We start from the raw sequence: 18077 nt of genomic DNA, 5'->3' as shown, positions 1-18077 counted from the left end.
CACACAGTAATAAGTGGAAACACTACAAGAGGACACCACACCAGTTTTAGAAAAATAGCCAATATTTATCGATATGAAACAAGACCAAATACGATAAAAATCCAACATACAGTAAGAAAAATATGAATTCTGCAAGATTTACTCAAAACTACAGTTCCTTGAAGCCGATAGCTCCACCTGGGGCTATGATGGCGTTGTGATCAACAAAACCAACAGGTCAGGCCGGCCGCGGCGTTGCGGGCCAGCTCCGGTGTCGGGAAATCCCGCAAACAGTACCTTGGATTTGCAGGGCGTCGTGATCCTCACGGTGAGCTCCGGATAGTGGCATCGCTGACGTTGCGGTGTCGGTTCCGCAGTCGGTTCAGGAATCGTCAGGCCCTTGAGGTCACACGCGTTACAGATCGAACTCCAGGCTGATGAAGTCAGGTGCGAAGCGGGACGATGCGACCTGTGGTGTCCACAGGTCACGGTGCAGGCAGCGGCTCGGTGACGGCGTCCAGCGGCGTCGGTGAGACCAGGGCTGCGGTATGAAGCTGGGCGAGGCGGTGCGATGTGCAGTGTCCACAGGTCACTCTGCAGGCAGCGGCATCGTCGTTGCTGAAGCGCTGTCGTCGGTAGGCCCAAGCCAGCGGTACGGGACGGTACTTCGTGACCCTCACGAACGGTGTCCAAAGGCCACGGTGCAGGCAGGATGCCTGGTGACGACACAGGAGTCAATGGTGCTGGCGTCGGTGGACCGGGGCTGCGGTGCGGGATGGGACGGTGCTTTGTGTACCTCACAAGAGGTGTCCACAGGCCACGACGCAGGCAGTGGCGCCGGTTTCAGCAGGAGCGTTGTCATCGGGGATGCCCAGGCTGAGGTGTGAGAAGGCGATGCCGGATGCGGGGCCTACAGGTCGCGGTGCGAGCAGCGGCTCGGTGAAGTCGTCCAATGGCGGAGTCTGTGAGACCAGGGTCGCGGTGCGAAGCAGGGCAATGCGACTCCGTGTGGCGTCGGCAGGTCACGGTGCAGGCCAGCGGCGTCGTTTGCGGCATCGCAGTGGTTTCTCTTCTTGAACAGCACAAAACACACAGTTCCCAGTGCTGCAGGTCAAGGAAACTGAAGTCTTTTGTTGGAAGTCTCAGGGACACCAGAGGCAAGCTCTACTCCAAGCCCTTGGGGAATTTTCTCAAGCAGGACACACAGCAAAGTTCACCCTTTTCACTCTTTTCAGGCAGAAGCAACAACTGCAGGCCAGTCCGGCAAAGCAACAGAGCAAAGAGACAGTACTCCTCCTTCAGCTCTTCAGCTCTTCCCCTGGGCAGAGATTCCTCTTGATTCCAGAAAGATTTTAAATGTCTGGGGTTTTGGGTCTTCTTCTCATTGGCAGTTCTGCCTTTGAAGTTGTCAAACTTCAGAGCAAAGTCTCAAGTGTTTGCAAGATCCTTCCTTGTCCAGGCCAGGCCCCAGACGCACACCAGGGGGTCGGAGACTGCATTGTGTGAGGGCAGGCACAGTCCTTTCAGGTGTGAACGACCACTCCTCCCTCCTCTCTAGCTCAGATGGCTCATCAGGATATGCAGGCTACACCCCACCCCCTTTTGTGTCACTGTCTAGAGAGGTGCAAAACAGCTCAACTGTCAACCTGACCCAGACAGACAATCCACAACCAGGCAGAGTCACAGAATGGTATAAGCAAGAAAATGCCTACTTTCTAAAAGTGGTATTTTCAATCAGACAATTTAAAAAACCACTTCACTAAAAGATGTATATTTAAATTGTGAGTTCAGAGACCCTAAACTCCAGATTTGTATCTGCTCTCAAGGGAATCTGTTCTTTAAGGATATTTAAAGGCAGCCCCCATGTTAACCTTTGAGAGGGATAGGCCTTGCACAGCGAAAAACGAATATGGCAGTATTTCACTGTTAGTACATATAACACACACTAGTTTATGTCCTACCTTAAACATACACTGCACCCTACAAAGTGGTGAAATATTACAACACAGATGGTGCAAGGATATAGAATGCTGACAGAAGTGAAGGACTCAGCTGGATATGGAATTAATTGTAAGCAAGAATGGTCTTCCATTTTCATTGGAAATACTGCTCACCTGCGGTGAATTTGTGGGCAATCTGCAGCAGGTTTTATGCCAGTAGCCCCCAGTTTTAATGGCTTACTATATGAAAGGTTTTTCCTCAGACAGTTTAGCCATGTCCTGGGGCTGAGGCTGTTGGCGGAAGGGACAGAGGCATCCACCTCAGCTGCTCAGTTCAGTTAATTGATTTGATTTATGTTATGGAACTTGGACAGAGGTCTACATAAAAGCCTGATAACAAATGTGTGAAAGCCCTCATGGTCATACATCCATGAATTCGAAAAAGCACAACGCATACATAAAAATCTCAGTCCATGAAAAAGTTTACAGTCATACAAAAAGAATCAATACAAATTTAAGAAACACTTAAAGTTAAAAATTCTAAAACAGAATTGTTAATGGGGAGGCGTGTAAAGTAACTGTAGTTCATCAGCGGTCGATGGAATAGACAGTTGCGGAAAGATGGGCCTCAGCCATTTGGGACGATACGGAGGGAGAGTCAGGCACACAAATAATACATGATTTAAAACTTGAAACCCAAAATGACATGTTACAGACTATGGAGCAACCATACCATTTTGCCTTAAGAGAATTCAACAGAAGCTAGCCTTACCTTTATATATAATCCAGACATGCTGTACACTATGGGGCAATATCTAAGTACTGTAAGGTTGCACTCTACTTATTATAGAAGAATCAATTATGTTTAAGAAGCCCTTTCTTTTTTGGCATGCTTCCATATCTAAGCGAAAGCTTAGAGCCCAAGTGGCTTGCTTGAGGGTGGCTTTTAGTTGTGTTTCTGTTAGTCTGAGTGCCAGATTCAGGCCCGTTTGTAGCTGATTGACAGTGAAAAGGACATTTCTATAAACTAGAGTTTTCTCTTTTATCAATTAAGATTTCTTTCAATATTAGCACTCTGAAGGAGGGATCATAACACGTATCTAAGCAGGAGATCCAGCGTACTACCCCTGCCAAACCCCAGTCAAACGCACCTCTCAAGCCAAACTCCAATCTTACGGCTGCCCCAGAAAAGGCAGAATTAACAGAAGAGCTGTTTCTCAATATGCACCGTTCCATCATATTTAGGAAATCCCATTTATCAATCTCAATTGGCTCCAGGCCATACAGTAAAGAAGAAGAGATTTTTGCTCTGTAGACCTCTACTAAATAAGAGAAGTGCCTACACCCATTAAGCCTATGCAGTGCTCCCAGGTCCTTGGTCTGAGCCTGAACTTTACTCTTATTATTTTCCATATGAGCCAAATCACTGAGAATACCGCGCATTATCTTGCCCAAAACATGTAGGAATTGACCCTTTCTAACCTATGGTCACCCAAGGCCCAGGGAAAGTTGGAACACTTGAGTTTCCTCCTACCGTGGAAACACAGAATTGTACTCTTCGCAGTGTTGTTCTTAAGATGATGACTAGCTGCATATTGATGGAAAGCCTGCAGATGACAATTTAAGCCCTGACGAGTAAGGTCCAAAATTATAATGTCATCAGCATACTAGAGGCAGGCAAATGGTTTACTGCCTATGTAAGGGGCTATGCCATCGCCCCGTAGTAAGCGTGTAGGGAGATCAGAGATGTAAAGAGAGAAAAGTTTAAGGGCAAGTAGGCACCATTGATTGAGGCCGTTTTGAGATGGTATTCACTTATAAAGGCCCCAACCCCCCTAGAAGGACTCAAGACTAGGTGGAAGAAGGAAGAGCAATAACTTGGTGCAGCAGGGTTGTAGGCATACCCATTTTTGATAACTTTCTCCACAACAAAAACATATCCACTTTATCAAACGTTGTGGAGAAGTCTATAAAAGCCGGGTAGAGCATTCCTCCTCTCAGATTTACAAACTTCTCAGTAATTAACTGAAGATCCATGATCTTTCATGATTTCTCCGAAGCCCAGTTTACTCCATGGGAATTACATTATTCTCTTCAGCCCATTCAGTTAGCTGGGTCAGGAGACACTTTGTAAAACTTTGCCCGATGCATCAAGGAGGGCTTTCTGGCGATAATTCCCAGATGACTTACGATCACCCTTCTTAAAGAGTGGGATAATAATAATCCCTGACCAAGAGGGAGGAATGTGTCTAGTCCTGTAGCGGATATTAAAAAACGGGTGCAAAACTTTACTTCAAAGGAATGATTCTTGTTTTAAAACTGAGATGGGAACTTCATCAGGTCCCATCGCAGAAGAATTCATCCCTCGAATAGCAAACCCAGTTTCTTTTTCTGAGTTACAATTGTGCATGTGAAGATGAGATTCAGGGATATTAAAACTGCTCTCCACATCATTCGCTGCACACAATTTAGATATAAATGCAATCCAGCTAACTTCCTCGATAGGGACAGGAAGGGATCTAACTCTAGTCCCATATGCCTCCACTACTACAGGCCAAAAGGATCTCATCGGACCACTAGCTACTGCCATTCTTAATTCCAACAATATATCCGATTACATTCTCATTTTTTTAGGTAAGCCTTAAATCTCTGCCTTCGCCTCTTTAATAAGAATACCATGGCTGCCTTTTCCTGAGAAAATATCAGATATTATTTTCTCACTAGGGCATTTATATCTCTGTTCAACAGAAGAACTGGAAGAGGGGTTGGTTTAAATGTAATCTTAGCTAGGCTTTGATTCATCCCTGCTATGAGCTGATTCAGAAACAGGGAGAAGCTTTCTAATTCAAAACCTGCTCAGACATTTAGGTTTTCCAAGGTGGATTGCAATTTATTATTCAATGCTACAATTGACCTATGATTCACTGTGACCTTCCTGTTCTTTTTATTGAATTTAGAAGCCCCTCCATCAAAGCCCCAGGGTTCTGAATGGGACATTCTCACTCCCAAAGAAAATATCAGCAAGCTATGGTTGCTAATAGGAGTATCCGCAACTTTTAGGTCCCCCAATTGAAAAGATGGAGAGTGGGCAACTATCACATAGCCCAGAATAGCACCTTCCCTGGGGCATTTATGTGTGTAGTGTGCCGGCATATCTGAATGAAGTCTCATATTTGCAATGTGCAGTCATTGTTTTTGAAGAGATCAAATAGGAGTAACCCTCTCATCTGTTCCTAACTTAGTGGGAAAAACAATGGGGGGGATTCGTAGGGCCTTCTCTTTTTCAACTTCTCTTGATTGGTTTCATGCATGATTGGATATTTTACAATTTAGATCCCCAACTAGGATCACGTGTTGGACAAGGTCCATATCTAGAGATTTTGAGACTAGAAGGGAAACCACCTGGATTAGCCCATCATAGGATGAATCAGGAGGATTATATGCATTAATCAAAACGAGGGGAGAGGCACCCTGTGCCCCACTAGGATGAGACAAGGTTACAGCCCAAAGCAGATCAGAAGGATCTCTATTGTAGCTACTTATCCTTCAGAGGTCAAGGAAATGAGTACCACTGAATTAGATAACAATAATTATACGTTACTAAACACCAAGTTGCGGCAAGGGTTCAAGATGAGCTTCTTAAATACACATGTTAGGATTATGGGCATTGACAGTGTTTGGTGCAGCATTTTTTGTTAAAGGCCCAAAGCCCAGAATTGAATTGTGCCCCCTTCAGAGATTAGTAAGAATTCATTGGTTGCCTTCATTTTCGAGTGGCAACTTTGGCCAAGCATTCTTTACTTTCTTTTAGAAGTTGCTATGGGCTTGTATTCAGACACAAAACAATACAGAGATTATCACACGAAAAGCATTGTCCAGCAAGATGTTATTTATTTGAAAAGCAGTATTTCTTAAATATACTGATAAAAAGTATCTAGCACATTTTATTGCTGTCATATGATCTCAGCAAGTTTGATGTCTGCAGTGATGTTCAGGCCCACAAATTAACAGGGGTTAAATGTCTCTGGAGCAACGTTAATGAGGGATTTTTGTCGCTTTGGGAATCAGTGGATCTGTCTTATGGGGCTCGAAATCCTTCCTTGGCTCACTGTTAACAGTTGATGCTGTTGAGGAGATGAAAGTGGACAGTATCTTGAAACTAGCTAGTCGTGGTTGACTACCTGGGTGACTAGGCTGTTCATAATTTTATATTTTCAGGCCAGCCACAGTAGATCTATTTCAGTGCACTGGGGTTCTTGGAATCTTGCAAGCCTAGCTAGTTAAGGTTCTGACTTCTAAGAAGTTTTAAAGTCTAATATTTTTAAAACTCTGGCAGTAGTTGTACATCCTTTTGAGAAGATCAAAATGTTCATTTACCACTAAGTATCTCTGGTCATGAGGCATCTTTCTGCAGGTTGTTGAGGGTCCAAGGACAAAGGAACCGGGAGAGAGCAAAAGGGGCTCTGGAATGGGTTGTGGGGAGTCTCTTGAGTCCCATCAGTCTCAATGTCTATCAGGATGAAGAAATGGAGGGAACACGTTAACATAGAATTCCCTAGCAGAAGCAAATGCAGAGTCACCATTCCAGACTGACTTTCATACAACTTGTAGAAGTGGTTGTTATTTTTGCTCCAAATCTGCACCACCACTGTTGTTTGACCATCTTGAAGTGCCTCTGGGGCACATTAAGCCTATGATCCTCGATGTGTCAATATACCTTCAAGCTGCGGGTGCTAGCTTGTCCCCTGCTGGTGGGAAGGGAGAGGAGCCACATGTAGTTCCCATCCCAGTACCCTTTGTAAATGTATCTTAGCAAACACAACACAACATTCAAGTTAGTAACAAATCACAACCTATCTCAGTAGAGAACAAGTGAAATAATCTGCTTCAAAAAGTGCCATAGGTCTCTAAATAATCGTCAGTCATTCTTTACCTGACCCTTTTCTAAGATAATGTTTCATACTGGACAGTGATTAGAGGCCTTCATCAGATGACCATGGAGTTTTAGCTGCCACAATTAAGAGATGATTGTTTAATTAATTGTTATTTTTGGGGAAGCCACTGATAGCATCTTTTGCAAAGTCAGCATTGATTGCCCGTAGGGTGTCTAAGTATATCAGGCACCTCTTGCCCTTCAGGTTTTTAAAGAAGCATCTGGTAAGCTGGATGCTGTTCCTGACCTCAACTACAATACTGAACATAGCCTCTGCATTTAACTTTCTTTATACACAAAACTTACATCACTCTGGTAGATGTTCTACATCCAGTATATTATAAGGACAACTTTGTGATTTTTTTTGGGGTTGAAGCCCATGTTTTCACCCAGAGGTAATGGAGACTTTGTGTGAGATTACCACGTTCCCACTAAGAACCAAGGGAGCCTGGCCTTGAAAAACAAATATTCTCCCACACTCACACCAAACTTGAGACTTTTTAAAGTATACTCTGCCTGTGAATGTTCAGTAGTAGTAAAACAAACCCTTGGTTTGAATGCCCAGAACTCCTGATCCAACTAGAGAGTATCTAGTTTTTGCTCACAAATGTACATTTTTTAAGACTAAAGTAATACTTAACTGCGCAAATAAAACTATGCAGCTGTCAACTGCCTGGAAGTGAGCAAGGAAAAGGCCCAATATGGCACAAGCTTGTGAAATTTCATTCTAATTTCACTCTCTATCAATTGATTTGTTTAATTGATTGGCTTGTCAAATCAGTTTAGGGGGTTTGAGGGTGTAATCCCCACTGAAGTGCACAGTTAAAGATTAACGTGAAAATCTAACATAATCCTAACACTTGGTGCGCCACTTCTTCCTTAACCAAACACCCCCTCTGGTAGCAATCACAATTTGTTTATTAAGGAAGGGCTGCACGAGTGAGGTATAATTGAAATGGATAGGACCAGGTTGGCTGAGGAACTCTTTGGCAATCTAGAAAAAGGCAGCACTACATCACTCATAAGTACAAACCGTTCACAGAATGAGGGTTGGAAGAGTAAATTCATAAGATTAGAAAGGTTGAAAAAGAATGAATTATCGAAGTGGTGGGATGGAGCCACATTAAAACAATACATAAAACTGAATCGGATCCCTCAGGGATTGAGGTCACAGATATTTCCCACCTACGATGACCTTGACACCGATCTATTAAATGTACGGGACAGGGAACTAACTTCTAGTTCCCTGAAACTGATGGAAATTTTGATTACTAACTCAGAAAGAAAGGTTGCCACACTTCAGACAGTAATTGCTACTCTGGAGGGTGAAATAAAAGAGCTGCATCTTCCAGAAGCCACTGAAAAAAACTACAAAATCTTGGATGAAGTTCTATTGAAATATCAAGAGGAGGTTACACAGAGAAAGACCAGGATATTAAAGCGGGATGAGCGAGATTATCAAACTGGTAGAGTGTTCTCTTTCGCTAGGAAATACGATCATTTGGTCCAAACCAACCCCATAAGACGGTGGTCCCAAGCTTCAATATCTTCCGGTTCCACTTCATTAAGTGTACCAGTTTCTAGGGAAAGTGACACTGAGGGCGGGGTAGGTACATCATTACAGCCACAACCTGATAGTAGAAGCATTTTTTTACAGGAACTTTTAAGGATGAAACAGAGCAATCGGGATCAAAGCAGATGAAAGTTAAATACAGGAAGATCAGAAGGGGCAGGAGAGGGGGAAGACTCAATACAAAAGGTGGGCATGAGAACCAGGTCCAGGGACAAACGAGTGTGAGGTCAACGAAGGATCAAATTATTAACATAGTTAACCTATCGGACCTGGAATTGTCACTCGAAGCTAAGTCACTCCTAGAGAGGGGGTTGAGTTTTTGTCCTACCAGCTGAGGCAACATTTGTAGATCTAAGATAGATTTATTTAAATTTGTCCGGCGGTTGAAACTGAAGAAATATTTCAAATTAAATCCAACAGGAACTCAGATGATGAGTGGTCCTGTACAGAGTTTGGAAACAAGCACACTTTTTATTAAAGATTTATTTGACAATGCCACATTGCTATCTATTTTAGAACATGAGGAGGTCCCCATCATCTTTTCACAGATTTTGGAGGACTCAGATATTACATATGATACCCATGTAAGCAGTGGTTTAAAAAGGAAAACAAAATGGGTCCCGAAATCTTTAGCTAATAGGAATTTGGACACTTTCTTTGACTTAGTAAGTAGGGATATTGACTCACATGTATCTCGAAATAGATTTCATAGGAACACCACAAATTTAAGTCAAGGGGAACAACAAGCACTTAGAGAACGTCAGCAAAATGATCATATTATGATAAGGCAAGCTGACAAGGGTGGTAACGTGGTTATCATGAATAGAATAGATTATGAGAATGAAATTCAATCACAGTTGGATGATATTCAATGTTATGAAAGGATTGGGTTTAACCCAATATTTACACTATGTAACACCATACAGAAGAAATTGGAAACCTGGTACCAATCAAGTTTATTGAGTGGGGAAGACTTCTTATATCTCATGGTGGACAGACCAAGGTTCCCGTGCTTTTATGACTTACCCAAAATTCACAAGAAACTGCAGTTTCCACCGGGCAGACCCATTGTTTCAGGCATTGCGGGGCCCACAGAGAAATTATCTGAGTTTGTAGGCTTATTTTTGCAACCCATTGTACAAAATTTGCCATCATATATCAAGGACACAACGTATATTCTCAGCATTCTAAGTGATGTTGAATGGGATGACAATATGTTACTGGTCACTTTAGATGTGGTGTCCTTATATACATGCATACAACATGATGTGAGTTTGGAAGCGACAGAGTGGTTTCTTAACAATAGAATGCTATTGGACATGATTACTCTAATTCTTAACAATAACTTCTTTCTTTTTAAGCAGGATTGGTACAGACAGAAACAAGGGGTGGGCATGGGCTCCAGGTTTCCCCCTTCTTATGCAGGTCTCTTTATGGGTCTGTTTGAGGAGAGGTGGGTCTGGGGTCCTGGTGCCGCTCCCTGGCAGACATTCATATTGTATTAGGGACATTATATTGACGACTGCATTATGATTTGGACAGGCAGTGTTAATCAGTTGATGGAATTCTTTGAATTTTTGAACGCCAATAGTATGAATGTAAAATGTACATATCATTATAATGAGAAACAGAATGAGTTAATGGATGTTGAATTATTTATTGAAAATAGTCAAATACAGAGTAGATTGTTTTGCAATTCTACTGCATGTAACTCTGTGTTGCATGCAGACAGTGCACATCCCAAATGCCAGGTTGAGTCAATACCCTATGACGAGATGATAAGAGCACAACGGAACTGCAGTAAGGATGATGAAATTGAGTAATGCATTGAGGAGCTGGGCAAACGATTTGAGATAAGAGGTTATCAGAAACAAATTAAGAAAGCACAAGAAAGGGTAAGATGTATGCCAAGGTCTAATACACTTAGGCCCAGGAACAACTCTACCCAAAAGCAGGATAGGGAAGAGGGGAAGGTGAGACTAGTCACCAACTATACTGATACCTCCCAGATATTGAGAAAATATGTCTCTAAACATTTGCACGTCCTGCAGCAGGATGAGTTACTGAGGGAGTTTGTGACTCACAAACCAGTATTTACATATCGTACGGGTAGATAATTGAAAGGCATTCTCAGTCCTAGCTTTCCAAAATTAAACAAGAGTATTGATTGGTTGACAGCCCAGAGAACAGGCTTTTTCAGATGTGGCCACTGTGGACTTTGCAGATGGGCTTGCCACAGTAAAAAAGAATTCTCCAATAAGATGGGTGTGACATTCACGATTAGATCTATCATTAATTGTAACACGTCTTATGTGGTGTATATAGTTCTTTGTAAATGTGGACGTTTTTACGTAGGGAGCACAATTCGGCCTCTTAAAGCAAGGATTGGGGAACATGCAAGAGCTTTGGCACAACAGGATGTCAGATATCCTGTGGTGGCACACATGATGAGTTGTTTGCTTCAGGACACACAAAGGAGTTTTGAGTTCTTCGGTTGTGAACACTTACCGAGAGACCCGAGAGGGGGCAATAGGGAATTGGCACTGCGTAGGAAGGAGGCAATGTGGATAATGCGCCTCAGAGCGGTGGAAAAAGGTTTAAATACAATTGGAATATTTTTTAGGGGAATATGTTTAATGATGGGGACACCAAACAGGTTTTGACAATAAATCTCAGCCTTAGTTTACGGCAATTCAACATCCAACGAATACAGATCAGAGTTCCGTAAGGGGATTATTTGGGGGTGTCTGCCAATGTATATTCAACCAATTACCATGGGTGTTTTTTACCATGTTGTTGTAATTGAACATGCCCGGCCTTGGTGCTTTACCACAAATATACTGATGGGTTAATGATCTTTAATATGGTGTACATAAAATGTGTATGATTTTGATCTAGAGTGACAATGGACCCATAAGACCTGTAAGGACGTTGTAAAGCAATTTTGATGCCACAGTCAAATGTGGGGAATATTCTATATTAGTCAACAGAAGATCATATAATCACCAAATACAAAAAATAATTATGCATGGACATCCAATCATAGCTATCTGTATATATACTACACATCTTTACCTCATCTTTTATTTTGCACTTTTTAATAAAAATTCTTGTCTTTCTTCTCACTACTTTCTTAATTTTTCTTTTTTTTGGCCATGTTCATAAATTATTAGATTTTTATGACGGCACTTTTATTGGACACACGTGTAAAATTAATAAATATGTTGGATAGAGTATAATTGGTTTCTAGCAAACGTGAAAGTATTCAGGAGATCCTTTGGGCTGTACTCTATGCCGGGGATGGACCTATAAATGTTAGACCGTCTTCTGTGCAGATGTAGGTCGTGTGATTTCAGTAGTCCTCTTTCTATGGTTTTGAATTAGTTTGTAAATAGGAGTCTTCCGGGCACGGTACCAACAGCGTACTCGGGTCCATCTTGTTGAAGCAGGAATCGAGGGCCCCATTGACTGCTTCTCGTGATGCCCGGATATCGTTTCAGGTGGGGAACACATGAACAAACTGAAATGGCCCATTACTATGTTTGTTTTGTAACTTTATGGAGTTCGTAGGCTGTTACACGGCACACGTGTCACTCCGATTGCACGTTATTTATAATTGATAATATTTATGGGTTCTTTGCATTTTGTATTTTAGCGTATAATTTCAAAGGGAAGGACCATTGGTTCCCGGAGACAATATCGTTCTTGGCTAGTCATATGGGAGTTTGTCCCACGATGCGAGTGATTTCCAGGTATTTGACACATATGTCTAACATAAACCACACGTTGATTCATGAGGTTTAGGGGGTTCCGATTGAATCTGGACACAGTGTGACATTAAAAGTGGCCGTTTGCATCATGCACTGACTAACAAATTTGAATTCATATCAAAGATTGATAGGATACAATTGCACTGCTAAATATAGTCTTATTAATTTAAGGCTCACTCTGTTTTTTTCTGGTTTTCGGTGGCACATGGATGAGTGTATAGAGTTCACAATGGGTGTGTTTTAGTACTAACATGAAACCACCCCCAGTCATGGATTGTAACCAAACTTTGGTTTATGGAGTGGTTCTTATTTTTTCCATCCGACTTTCTCAGAACAGGGAACTTTAAATACCTTTTTGATTATGGTGATTATAGACTACTTAATCAGTTGTGTATGACATTTTCAGTCCTGTTGAAGTCAATGGACGAAACACGTGTTGGCTGTGAGATCAATATGGGAATGATGGACATATAATTATTGACTAGGAGGTCAAAACGGAACTGGTTGTGAGTTCAATATAGGAATGATGGACATATAATTATTGACTAGGAGGACAATATGGAACTCATGAGCGGAGATGTGATGGCTGGTTCGAAATGATGGAGCATCTATTTGAAAATGAAATTATGGATTAATTTGTTGGATCTAACTTTGATTATATTCTTGTGAAAGGGAGCACGAAGCAGGAAATCATGACATTAAAAGATTCCTTGACAAAATTCCGTTATCGATCACATGAATATTAACGCCTTTTCTATGATTGGATCACCGCTGAGTTTATGTATATAATGTGACATTGTTCGGGTTAAATATTGTTGATAGACTAATTAATGTTTGTAACTAGCATTGGGAATTCTATATTAGAACGTGACGGTAACGGGTGCCTCTGTATTGTACTCTTATCAATTGATGCTGAATATCAGATATAGTGAAACCGAATTCTACAGAATCTAGAACTTTCAAAATGCTTTTTTCTTGTGGTCTTTATGTGGAGGACATCCATTTTTTTTTATATCCATAGGGGCCAAAAAAGATGGCGGCTAGTTTACAGCCAGCGCCAAAGCTACCCATTGGCTAATTGGTATGGGCCTGCTGCTAGAAGTTGTGCTCTCTTCACTAATACCACAATGTTGGGGTTGTGCTCCCCCATGTAAAACAAGCCTGAGACACTTTCTATATATATTAATTAATAATATAGATGTTTTTATAATGTAATACTATTAAACCAATCAATCAGTATTTGTATAGCACAACTCTATCACCCCTGAGTGTATCTGCGCTCTAAGGTTTTGCAGGTCTTAGTTGAAACCTCAGCACCCGGATACCCTCAGGGTGTGTTAGGGTTGCGCTTAGTACGTATTGTTTTGTGGAGACACAACCACACTGCCTTGCATACATTTCCAATATTTGACTGCTTCAGCTGTTTACTTGTGCTTCCCAAAGTGATATTAAATTTGTGTGGATTCTCAATGGTCAATATTCTTTGGCAAGTAGCAGTTGGCTTTGAACTTTGTACATGTGGTATCCAGGTGCTTATCACTGCTTTACTGCCTTGCTCCTGTTTTATCTCGGCTCAATAATTTGTTTTAAAGTAATGGGTGTACCACACCCCTTGCTTTATCTATTATTGCCTTTTCCTTAAGCCCCTTCTGAATAAAGGATTATTTGGATCACAGAAGGCAGGTTTTTATAATTAAGAAGATGTGCTGTTCTTTATGCAACACTGATAGACCAGTTGTTGTTTTAACCTCATAGCACAAACAACATCCTGTATAGCCAAACTGCATGTACACTTATGGACGTTTCCATTTTGGAAAACTCAGACCACTGTTGCATTCTTGGATTTCTGATCTCCCACTACATACTCCATCTTAAAAGAGTCCAGTCAGTATCAGGCTGATATAGATAAACAAGGATGCTGTGCTGCACAAAAAGCTACCTACTCAAAGAACGATAATAAAAAAAAAAAATATACAAGTTGTCATTCGCAAAGCCATCATGATCAGCCTACTTATCTTGCAAACTATCACTGACAGTGCTCGGCAAACCTGCTGCTAGGACCCCGTTATAATTCAGACTAGGAAGTGGAAAGTGGGAAAAAAAACAAGGCAGCAGGTATTTTCCATTTATGCACCCAGGATCTGGCGCAACATCCCTGGGTCCACTGGGACAACCCCAGAGCTTCTCTTGAAAGGACATGACATTATATAATAAAAATAACCAGCTACCACTCACATTACTCGTTGATTCTGTGCTTGTCTTTCACCCAGTGCAATTCTCTGCTGTCTTTGGGCTAGGCTTGCGCTGTAGAAATGCTGCATATATACATTGATACATACTGACATACACAAATACATACATTATTACCCTCACAACTGAATATCCTACACAGAACCCCCCTGTTCCTTTATATTGTGCCTCAGGCTGAAAGCCAGAGTCCTTCTCAGTCCTTCAGATGACCATATCCCCATTTAAATTCCTCCTTAGTCCTATTTGACTTGCTCCAGAGCTACAAAGAGGGCCATCCTCATTTCTTGTAGAGGCTCCAGAACCCACTGTCAAAGGACAGATGCAGTGGGTGTTATGGTACCTCTCATTTAGAAGGTCTGTGGGGAATGGGAGGCCGTTCATAGAAGCTACTCTACTAGTTAGCTATTTTCAATACTTTTACCATCGAGTGACCTACAAAAAGAGCTGCCTTAATTGCATGATTCTGGGCAAGCCACAAAATCTCTCTGTGCCAAAATATGGGAAATATAACGAAATTCAAGGATGCAAATCTACGCTCGATATACACGATCTTGAGTCGCCTCCCAATGCCACCATAATGTACGGAACTAGATTGAGCTCAAGCTATGTTTGCAAAACATAAATACCTAGACACACATTTTTGGTGAAGAGTCCATAAGCTGCTCCCACTATCAATCAAATCAAATTTATCATCAATCAAATTTCTTAAGCGCGTTACTCACCTGGTGGGGTCTCGAGGAGCTGTGGTTGGGGGAGGGCCTGGGGGGAAGCCATGTTTTGAGGTGCTTTCTGAAAGTTAGGAGGTCCTGGGTCTTGCGTAGGTTGGTGGGGAGGGAGTTCCAGGTTTTGGCGGAGAGGTGGGAGAAGGATCTGCCGCCGGAGGTGGTGCGTTGGATGCGGGGGACTGTTGCGAGGGTGAGGTCGGCGGAGAGGAGCTGTCGAGTTGGGTTGTGGAAGTTGATTAATTTGTTGAGGTAGGCCGGTCCGGTGTCGTGGAGGGCTTTGTGAGCGTGGACAAGGATTTTGAAAATGATCCTTTTGCTGATGGGCAGCCAGTGTAGGGATCTGAGGTGGGTGGAGATGTGTTTGTGGCAAGGGAGGTTGAGGATGAGACGTGCGGCTGCGTTCTGGATGCGCTGGAGTTTTCTCTGAAGCTTGGCTGTGGTCCCTGCGTAGAGGGCGTTGCTGTAGTCCAGTCTGCTGCTTATGAGGGCGTGGGTGACCGTTCTTCTTGTTTCTAAAGGAATCCATTTGAAAGTATTGCTTAGCATGCGGAAGGTGTTGAAGCAGGAGAATGATATGGCGTTGATTTGCTGAGTCATGGAGAGAGATGAGTCCAATATGATGCCGAGATTGTGTGCGTGGGTGGTGGGTGTTGGGGGTGGTCCTAGGGTGGTGGGCCACCAAGAGTCGTTCCATGCCATCTTGTTGGGACCGAAGATGATGAACTCATTTTTTTCTGAGTTCAGTTTGAGGTGGCTTGCTGTCATCCAGTTAGCGATGGCGAGGAGTCCGGCGTGTAGGTTATTCTTGGCGCTTGATGGAGGGAGATGATGAGATGGGTGTCGTCAGCGTATGAAATGATGGTGAGGCCGTGGGGGGCGATGATGCTGGCGAGTGGAGCCATGTAGATATTGAAAAGGGTGGGGCTGAGGGAGGATCCTTGGGGGACCCCACAGATGGTCTTGGTGGCTGCAGACTGGAAAGGAGGGAGGCAAATTCTTTAGGTTCTTTCGGAGAGGAAGGAGGTGAGCCAGTACAGGGCTTTGTGTCAAATTCCAGCGTCGAAGAGGCGTGTGCGAAGGGTTTGGTGGTATACGGTGTTGAAAGCTGCGGAGAGGTCTAGGAGGATGAGGACAACAGTTTCGCCTTTGTCCAGTCAGGTCGTGATGTTGTCCATACAGGCGATGAGGGCGGTCTCAGTGCTGTTGTTTTTGCGGAATCCAGACTCTGAGATTTTGAGTATGTTGTTGTCTTCCGAGAAGCGAGACAGTTGTTTGTTTTCTATCTTCTCTATGATCTTCGCGGGGAAAGGGAGTAGAGCGATAGGTTGGTAGTTTGTGAGATCTGCTTTGGGTTTTTTGAGAAGAGCTTTGACTTCGGCATGTTTCCAAATATCTGGGAAGGTTGCGGTCTCGAAGGAGCTATTGATGACGGCCTGGAGCTGAGGAAAGATGATTTGGCTGGCCTTGTTGAAGATGTAGTGGAGGCAAGGGTCTGTTGGGGAGCCTGAGTGGATGGAGCTGATGGTTTTGCCGGTTTCTTAATCGTTGGTGGTGGTCCAGGTGTTCAGTACGTTGGTGCACCAGGGTGCTGTGGTGTTGGCTGTGTTGGTGATGGTGGGTGATGATGATATGAAGCTGTCGTGTATGTCTGCGATCTTGCGGTGGAGTAGTTGGAGCGGGAGTTGCAGAGGTCTTGGTAGTGTGGAGGGTCGATGGGGCAGGATTTGGGTTTGGTGAGTTCTTTGATGATGGAAAAAAGTTCCTTGCTGTTCTGTGCGTTGTCGTCTATGTGTTCTTTGTAGAAGGATCGTTTGGTGGTCGGGATGAGCTGGTGATGTTTGCGCATGGCTGATTTGAAGGCGGAGAAGTTGCTCACTGAGGAATCTTGGCGCCAGGCTTTCTCAATTTTTCAGCATTCTCGTTTGGAAGGCTGAAATTCTACGGTGAACCAGGGGACTGTCTTGTTGGTGCGGGTATTGTTTTTTTTTTGTGGGGTGAGGGAGTCTGTTCATGATTCTAGCCATTGTGTGAGGTTGAGGGCGGCGGCGTAGGGGTTGTTGGTACTGGGAGGTGGAACTTGTGCGCGGTTGGAGATCAGTTGTTCTTTGGAGATCTTGTTCCACTTGCGGTAGGGGGTAGGATGGTGTTGGAGGTGGGTGGTTGGCTTCAGGAAGGAGAAGTGGACGCAGTGGTGGTCAGTCCAGTGGAGTTCGGTGGTGTAAGTGAAAGCGATGTGGCTGCTGGAGGAAAAGATGGCATCTAGCGTGTGCCCGGCGAGTGGGTGGGTGAGGTGACCAGTTGCTTGAGGCCGAGGTTTGTGAGGTTGTCCAGCAGGGCAGTGGAGTTGCAGTCGTGGGTGCTCTCTAGGTGAAAGTTTAGATCACTGAGGAGTAGGTAGTCCGTGGAGGCAAGGGCGTGGGAGCTGATAGTGTCGGCAATGGTGTCACAGAATAGGGACGGGGTCCTGGTGGTCTGTAGATGAGGGTTCCTCTTAGGGTGGTGTTGCCGTTGATGTGTACCTGAAAGTGCAGGAGTTCTGTGGTGTCTAGGGTGTCATTGGGGTTGGTGGAAATCTTGATGGAATTTCTGTGTATTTTGGCGATGCCTCCTCTTGGTTTGTTGATACGGTCTGTAAGGGTGATTTTGTATCCTTCTGGGATGGCTATGGCGATGTCGGGTTCCGATGAGGAGTTCATCTATGTTTCAGTGAGGAAGGCGATCTCGGGAGAGGTTGTCGTGAGTAGGTCCCAAAGCTCAATGGCATGCTTGTGGATGGAGTGGGTATTAAGGAGGATGCAATTGAGGTGATTGGAGTGTTTGGTGTTGTTGTGGTGCTTGTTGGTATGAGTGCAGGGAAGTGGCATGTGAAAGGTCCGTGGGTGTGTCTGGGGTTGGCCTGGGCGCAGG

General features: G+C 43.5%; 1 protein-coding gene across 2 annotated transcripts in view; it reads left to right on the top strand.

Moving 5' to 3' along the window:
• GFOD1 (Gfo/Idh/MocA-like oxidoreductase domain containing 1) overlaps positions 1–18077 on the top strand; it is a 332915-nt gene that overhangs the window by 54245 nt on the left and 260593 nt on the right. The window lies entirely within an intron of this gene.

The sequence above is a fragment of the Pleurodeles waltl genome, chromosome 2_2 (genome assembly GCF_031143425.1).
Source record: "Pleurodeles waltl isolate 20211129_DDA chromosome 2_2, aPleWal1.hap1.20221129, whole genome shotgun sequence".
Lineage (NCBI taxonomy): Eukaryota > Metazoa > Chordata > Amphibia > Caudata > Salamandridae > Pleurodeles > Pleurodeles waltl.
The sequence above is the reverse complement of the archived record's forward strand: the minus strand, read 5'-3'. Positions and strand labels throughout refer to the sequence as shown.